We start from the raw sequence: 9331 nt of genomic DNA on the forward strand, positions 1-9331 counted from the left end.
TCAGCACTATCACCTACTATGCGGCTACCTCATTAGCCTTCTTTTTTAATTATTATTATTTATTAATTATTATTATTTATTATTTATTTATGTTTATGTTTCTCTTTTTTTTCGTTTTTTAACTTCTTTTTGTGTCTATCGGGTATATTAATCGACTATGATGAAACATAGTCGATTAAGGAACTAATTACTAAAAAAGATACAACTACATAAAAACGAAAATCAACATTTTTTTTATGAAACAAATAATATACATAAATTGCAATTTATTTATACAAAAAAATATCAATACACAAAAACCCAAAAACGTGTTAAACAAATGAAATCCAGTAACATTAATCGACTACCAAAACAATCGATTAACACTTTATTCGATTACGAGAGCACAATCGATTAATTTTATCGACTAGCAAAACACGTAGTCGATTAACGGTCCAGCCTGCGCGAATTTCTCTACCCCACTGTCCTCCGCGCGATCTACCAAAAAACTTTATATATGTCTCCTCATCGTCACCACACCGCCGTCACACCACACCATCACCGTCCCCACCTTGTCCAATCAAGGAAGAACCCCTCGACTGTAAAAAAAAAAAACGCCAGGCTCTCCGCAGCCGGAAACTCCACTCGATTATTTTTTGTTTAATTTATGTTGTATTTGTATTAGGGTTTTTTTTGCATAAGTCTCTAACCAACCATCTTTATTATTCTAGGTTTGGGGTTATATATTTTTCACCAATAAGTTCATCCCTTTAATATTTATTATAAATAAAGGAAAATTCATGTATATGACAAAAGTACCCCCAACCCTTTACACACTATTCCTAATTTTAACCCCAATTTAATCAATTTTGACCACAAAAATCCAATTTTGACTACTTTTTCCAACAACTTTTTTTTTCAAAAAATATTCTTTTGCCGTCTGTTTCCGGCGTTGAATTTTCAAAAAAAAAAAATTGGTTTGTTTTTTCCGCCACTGGATTTCGCGGTTGGTTTTTTTTTCTGGTCTGTTTTTTCCGCCGCCGGTCTCCGACGCTGACTTTTTTTAGTGTTTTTTTTAATTTTTTTTTATTATTTTTTTTATGCCCGTCGCTAAACATTGACCGTAATTGTGTTGTCATTAATGGTAATTATATTGTCAGTGACAGTACATTAACGTAATTGTACTGCCATTGACAATATATTAATGTAATTGTACTGCCGTTGACAGTACATTTAAAGTCAATGACAATAGCCTACATGGGTGTAGCTTAACTGGTTCCTGAGGTGGTAAGTTGGTACAAGGTCCTAGAATCGAATCCTGACAGCCGTAGTGTGGGAATTTCAACTCCAATGAGGGTTGTTCCTTATGGGCACTAGGTCCGGGTCCGCTACATTAATGGTAGTTGAGTTACCATGATTTACATTCCTCCATCAAATACTTTTCGGACCAAGGGATGGTGGACCTGGGGGCGAGGGATTTCGCTTTTTGGTACAAGAGTCAATGACAACATTTTTTTATTTTTTTTGTTATTTTTTTTTATTTTGTTGATTTGTTGACAAGTCAACGTAATTATATTACTATCAACCACATCAATATTATTATTTTTCTGGGTTTTTTTTGTTTTGTTTAAGTTATTCACGAAATAACGTAATAATATTTTTGTCTATTATTGTAATTTTACTGTAAACACAATAATATTACTGTGGTTGACGGTAATATTACTGTTGTTACTGTAATATTATTGTCAACCACATCAATATTATTAGTTTTTGGATTTTTTTGTTTTTTTGAGTTATTGACGGAGTAACGTAATAATATTGATGTCTATTATTGTAATATTATTGTATAGTTGACGGTAATATTACTGTTGTTATAGTAATATTACTGCCACTCACAGTAATATTAATTATTTTGGCTTTATATTAGGTTTACCTTTGTTGAACGGTCAACATATTACTATTACTCTATTACACAATAATAATGTGTTTTGTTGTGTTAATATTACTGTGCTAGAGATTAATCAAGCAATATTATTGTGCTAAAATGTCGTATAGTTAATTTTACTATGTTTAATAATAATATAGTTAATATTACTGTCGATCACAACAATATTGTTGTTTAAACGAGGGGGAAAAAATGTTAAAGAAAAGAAAAAAGAATTGAAAAAGTCAAAGCCAGAGATCGGCGTTCACCGCCAATCAACGCCGGAAACCGGTGGCGGAAAAAACAGGAAGGAAAAAAAAAGTCAAACGCCAAAGACCGGCGGTCATTATACAACTCTTAACAATGGAGGTCCCAACACGTCATCGTTTGGAGTGCTTCTTCAAGATTGTAAAGTGTTTGTGTAGTTTTATTCATTCATGTTGTTTCCGCTTTACTAAACGTTCGGGCAATAAATTGGCCCATCGTTTGGCCGAAGCTTCTCAACTTATTATTTGTGAGGGTTCTTCACTCCTATGAGGCTTGGTTTTTATAGCCTCATAAACTATCGATTTTCCTCAAAAGAAAAAAAGAAAAAAAAACATTCCACTACAAACTTGCCAAAATCCACTACTTAATTAACATAATGCACTATGTAATTTTTTTAATTTGTTTTTCGTTCTTTTTTAGATTTTAGTTTTAAAAAGAAAATAACATTTTTTTTTCCAATAGGTTTACAAAAAAGGAAATCCACTATACACCCGACAAAATTCACTAAAATTTATTGAAAATCACTATGAAATTAATGTAAATCGAAATCCACTATAAATTTACGTAACTCAATACGAATTAATTAACGTAATACACTACAAACACGGCCACATGTCTGACATAATCTTCATTTTGAATAAATTGATGACCCTCCACATGTCGTGTTCATGGATCTCCACGCTCACTGCATCACTTGTTATGAATCTGATCTCAATATAATGTGTGAAAAACATAGTGAGTCTATGAGTGTGTATAAATAAAATGCAAACAATCACTCACAATTGAACACCAAATTTACCGTGGTTCGACTCAAGGAGATCCCACATCCACCAAATGATCCAAGAACAATAGTAATTGATCAAGATTTTTAGAGATCACATCAATTTTTTTAGCAATCTAAACGTTCACACACAGACACCAAGAACACACACCCATAAAATACTATTTATGTATTTTTGTGTAGTACAGGGGGTATATGATACAAACTCCATAGTATAGGGGTGTTTTTGTATTTAGCCCTTCTTTATATTCAATGCTTGAGCTTCTATTTATGAATATATTTACTCCATCTTTATTCTAACTAAGAAAACAAAAAGTCATATTTCTTGCCTTCTTGGAATAGAAGATATTCAGGTATATGTGCTTAAGAGGGCTTTCCAACAATAAATGTTGTCGCTAAAACGTAAAACTTCTAAATTAAAATTATGCAAAACAATATATGAATTAATTATTGCATGTGTTGACTAAGTTTAACATAAAGTTTCCTCTAAACTTTTGAAGTTATTCGACTTCTTCACCAACGTAGTATAGAGTTATAAATCGAGTTGGATCGGAGTTTCATATACGAGGTGAAATTCAAGAGGAGGAAAAGATTGGAGCCCCAGCCGCCGCCGCACGCTGCCTCACCACCGTCGCTGCTCCGTGCGTGAAGTGCACGCGCCACCATTGGAGGCTCGTCGATCGGATCAGTTGCTGTTCTCGGCCTCCACGTGCTTCCACATCGATTTTAGATCGATCTCACGCTTCAAGAAGTAAACACGATTAATCCCTTTTTTATATTTAATTAATTAACTTTATAATTGTGATTATATGTTCATGTTAATTAGATGTGATTACTTGAATACGAGCATGTTTGTAAGTTTATATTAACTTAATTAATTAGATTTTAGGTTAAATATAAGCGAGCATGTCTGTGGTGATTGGAAGCGAAAATGTACGCAATTAATTGTTTTAATTGTGCACATGTGATTTTATTTGTTATAAAATCATTTTATGCAAATAAAATTATTATATTTTTTCTGTTTTCCACTGCGTACACGTGCTCGATTCCCAACAACGGTGGCGGCAACAGTGGCGGCGAAGTTTTGTTCGCACACAACAAAACTTTTTGGAAATGTATGTGTAAATTTACACAACAGTATAGTGCATGCAGTGAGTGCAATAGACTTATCTTTTATAGGTGTTCAAATTTTATTAATACTAGAAATGTGCATGCACGTGTCTTATAAATATATATTTTAATTTATTTCTAAATTTTGTATTGTATTTGCTTACTTTATTGAAATAATAATGTCCATTATCCGATTTGACGAGCAATCTCTTTGAAATGATTTAGTTTTATTGATAGGTGTTTTAGTTATATTAGGTTTTTTCTTTTTTTTTTTTAATTACTGTGAATATTGCATTTTGTAACATATGATAAATCTAATTTTTTTTTTTAAATTTCCACAACATCTATGTTTCTCTTCTGTATGAAAATCTTAACTATCTGGCTGCTAGATTTTGTTTAACGAACACCCTAAAGAAGACCGCTTACCCTCTTCTTCTTGCTCTCCACGTGCAATTTCATTTATCCAGTTTTGTAGTGTGTAAGATTTGGACCCATATATTCCTTTCATTTAATACAAACTTCGAACTCAATTCTTGAATTCATATCTAACCAATCAATCTTAGACATTGGGCATTGGAAATGACTTAATTACTCAAGTGACAAAAACTTTTATATTGCATATGTTATGTTAGTGATCAAACAATGATTAAACGAAAAATAACAATAAAAAAAAATTGAAATAGAGGGAAAGAACCACATGTCACTCATTTTTTTTTTGCCATATCATCTAAGTGTATCAGCCATATCGGTATTTAACGGCCAGATCGACATCACGTGCGCTACACGTGATATTTCCGTCCAAGTTGACTAACGGAGTTGACAGCAGAACATAAATTGTTGAAAAGTGACAAGTTTGAGGACATATGTCGTGGATGAAAAAGTTTGAGAACATAATTCGTTTTAGTGGTATAGGGACATAATCTGTAATTGTAATTTCCCCTGCCAAAAATTTAGTTGAAGTTGTAACCGAATTTGGGGAATTTGACATTTGTATTTCTAGTTATAGTCTACGACAAATTGCAAAGATCGGCAGTTCCCTGGACTCTATTGTCGAAGGATTAAACAAGAAAACACAAAAACTATGCACGAGGATGCAAGTCAAACCATTGCATGAACCCACAATACGTAAATCTATAGAATCATTCACCGGAAAAAAAATCGAGGGAAAACACATGAGTAACCGGTTTGGTCATCAAGGAGTACAAAGAAATGTGGTGATACTGTGGATGTCCAACCGTTCCTTGTTTTATCGGAGGGGCTATATAGATTGACATAAACTTGTGGTGGGCGAAAGTTTCGTTCTTTTCAGAATCTTGGAGATGGGTTTCGATGAAATTTTTGTTGGATCGGAGATGAAAAAAAGCCATAATTTGCAAACGGACTTGGATCTCAAGAGAGATTTGACTGGGAGTCTTGACAAGATTCAATGATGATATCTTCCGGAAGATGACGGTGGATAACGGTTTTTTAATAATGTAGCAAAAATATTTGTAGTAAGAAAAATCATTTTTCTACTAGTGTATATCAATTGAGGAATGTCACTTGACGCCCATATCTGGCGTGATGGAGGGCATACATGTAATTAGTTCAAGCAAACACACTCTTAAGAAAACGTACGTACATACAGGTTTGTCTAGGGTTCGAAAAGTCGATATGTACTTGCCTCTTCCTATATAATATATGCATGCAATTGAGTATTAATTTCAAAAACTAGTGTCCACAAACCACCAGCTGTTTATGTGGACAACTATAGAGAACCATTTTTCTGTGCCTACCATGGATATTAATTTTCAGAACGAAATACTATATAGCCATTATCTCAACTAATTCTTTAAGTATCCAAAAGTTGAACAAACGCATATTACCATAACTATCTAACGAGAAACTACGAGTCAAAGTCGAGAAGATTGACCTTGACGTTTCTAGTAATTAAGATAATAAGTTCATTTCAATATCAAACTCGTACTAAAACGAAAATATAGCGGAAAAAGGTAACCCGGATGCATTGACCATTGTTTGCAAGTATGAGGCAATGCTTTTTGGAGAGACTCAATCAAACATAGGCCCAAAACGAAGAAAATCGAAGAGCGACGGCAGCAAAAGCCAAAACATATATACTGCAAAACTTTCTTTATTCCAATTGGTGAAATTCCAATTTCGGATTTCTCTGATATCATTTGGAACAAAATGGACTTAGTTTAACTTTTCACTTCTAAAAGAATTTGGAGTATTTGAGAAAGTTATAAAAGATATGAGGTTCCAACAAGTTTCATTTGTAATCAGACCTATCTACTTCCCATGTAATCTATTGAGAAAAGCAATGTGGGGTGAAAATCGAATCGAATCGAATCGAATCGGAATTAGCTCTTTCGAGAAAATTTTAATTCCTTTCTGAACTAAAAAAAAAAAAAAAAACTAATCCCAATTCCTTTGAAAAGAATCGAGAAAATCAGTCGGAATTTGATAATGAAACTTGTTCCAAAATCGGAAATGTTTGAATCGGAATGGGCCTAATTGGGAAATTCCAGTTTTAAGGCATATACAACACAACAATACTGATATAGCAAAGGTAGTTTTCAGAAAATAATTGAATTTTTGAAAATTAAAAAGGTACTGAAAATTGAAGTTTCATATATATTCTAATCTATATATATAATATAAAAAGAGGATCTATGCCCTATATGAATGACATGTGGCAAATGTTGATGTCATTTGTTCAAATTGCTTAGTTGGAACTCAATTGCTTATGTGTATTAGTCAATTGCTTAATTGGCATTTGTTATTTTGGTATGTATTTAAGTTCTTTCCTATTTAACATTTGCACACTCATTTAAATTTTACCACATGTACATATTAATTCTTTCATAAATTTAATATTTTTATATTCTTCCATTTAATGTTAATTTCATGCATATATACCCGTTTATATTTTGATATAATCCCATTTAATGTTTTATGAGTTATTTAATTACTCAACTTAATTTGTATATTCTTTCTTTAATTTTATATGTAAAAAAATCGATAAATATTATTTTACTTAATTAATTTTCCAAAAATGTAATATTTTGATTTTTTTTTATTTACATTTGTAATTTAATGAATTATGTCAATAACTTTATTAATTTAAATATACATGTGAATAATTTGTGAAATCTTTAGTTATTTGAACAATTTATGAAATTTGTAGTGTGTTTGAATAATTTATGAAATTGCAGTGTATTTGAATAATTTGAAAAAATATAATAATATTTTTTTTCTTTTAAACATTTTGTAATACCCGATAAAATTTGAATAAATTATATTTGAATAATTTATAAAATTTATGCTTTTATCTTTACATTACAATTGAATGTTTTTAAGAAAATTATTAATATAAACATAATATTTTACAAATCATTAATAATTCAAATGAATCTATCGATAAATTAATTTATCAAGATATATGAAAAATGATTAAATATAGCTTATATCATTGATTAATATATATTATATCAATCATATTTTATCAATTAATTAAAAGTCAATTGTTCCATAAATTTCGATATCATATTAATTTGCATTTATCCTTGGAAATATAGTATATTATAGACTTAGGTGTTTACAAATTCGAATTTAAATTAATATATTAATTTTAATATATTATGAAATTAAATTTTTTTTTATTTTGAAAATTAAAATTAAAAAATGTGTGTATATTTCATATATTTTGAACATTATCTAAAATTCGAATATGCATTTAATTTTATGATTGACTTTCTACATTCTGATTTTTTTTGCTTTCATTTAAAAATCCGGATTTTTTAATATTTGGTAAGCTATGATTTAACAAATCAATTTTTATTTAAATTAAATAACTTTCCGTTAAATGTGCAACATATTTTTGAAAGATTACATTTCATTATTCAAAAAATTCGTGTAATTAATTATATCAATATTTGAAAGATTTCTTCACCTAATTAAATCTGAATATTTAGTTAATTGCATAACTTATTTTTTACAATTAATATTTATTTCCTTATTAATATATTATTTACTTTTATATGTATCAAAAAATAAGTATAAATATGACTAAGTCCAACTCATTCTATCTCATTCTTCACCTACACAATTTCAATCATACATCTATCTCTCTCTCTCCCCTCTTTTTTGTTAATTCGTAAATTTCTTTTTGTAAATTGTTTGTGTAACATCGGATTTAGTTTATTCGATTCACGTAATTTTGTTGTCTATTTTTGTATATTTTGAAATTCTTTAGTATATAATATTCATATTTACATATATTGTATATTATTATGTGTTCGTTTAATTTTTTTCCATAATAATGTCGATTTTATTGTTTTTAATATAGTTAGTTAATTATTAAAAAAATAATTTATGTTTGTATACATCTCACATCACTCATTTAACTCATGGATATATTTTCCTATTTTTTTATATTTTTATTTACAGGGACAAAAACTAAAGTACAATGATCTTTCTTCCGCCGGTTGCATAAAGGGCATCATTCTGCAAGAATGATGTTAGTCGAGGAGCAAATGTAACAATTAAATTATTATTTTTTTAAATATGAGTTTATATATTTGTCTATAACAAGTGTATTAAAATTTGTTTTTAATATATTTTTTTTAGATTTAGTGTTTTTGTTTTTCCTCCCGTGGTAGAACATCTTAAAATGCCTTGGAGTGCCTCTACAAAAGCTATGTACAAGAAAACAAAGTGAAAAATTTGATGTAAGACAAAAAACTTGAAAGTTTATTTATATGTATGAATATATATAAGAATACATTTGATTACTTTTTTTATTGATGTATTTATTATATAGAAAGAAATGCATTTGATTACTATGATTTCTTTTATTCTATTTGTCTTCATGTTTTACTATTTTTTTTCATTGATTTCGTTATTAATAAAGAAATCAATTATTTTATTTAATAAAAAAATAATTTACTTTAATCCTTAAATAATTGAATTATTTTATTTTTGATAGAATAGCCAAATTATTTTGTCGATTCCAATCAAAATTTAATTATCGAGGATATTTCCAAAAATTTTTTTTCTGAAAATCACTATTATAATATCAATATTATTATATATTTTATATTTGAAATGCCAAAAAAATTGAAATTTTCCGATTCGTGTTTATTCCTATGTTTGAACTTACTTTGTGCTTATTTTGATCCGAACCGTCCGATTTACACCCTTATGTTTGAACTTACTTTCATCATTATTTTATTATTGATTTCATCAATTTTATATAATACTATAGATAT

Source organism: Erythranthe guttata, chromosome 13, assembly GCF_056151865.1.
Source record: "Erythranthe guttata isolate IM_541 chromosome 13, IM_541, whole genome shotgun sequence".
Taxonomy (NCBI): Eukaryota; Viridiplantae; Streptophyta; class Magnoliopsida; order Lamiales; family Phrymaceae; genus Erythranthe; species Erythranthe guttata.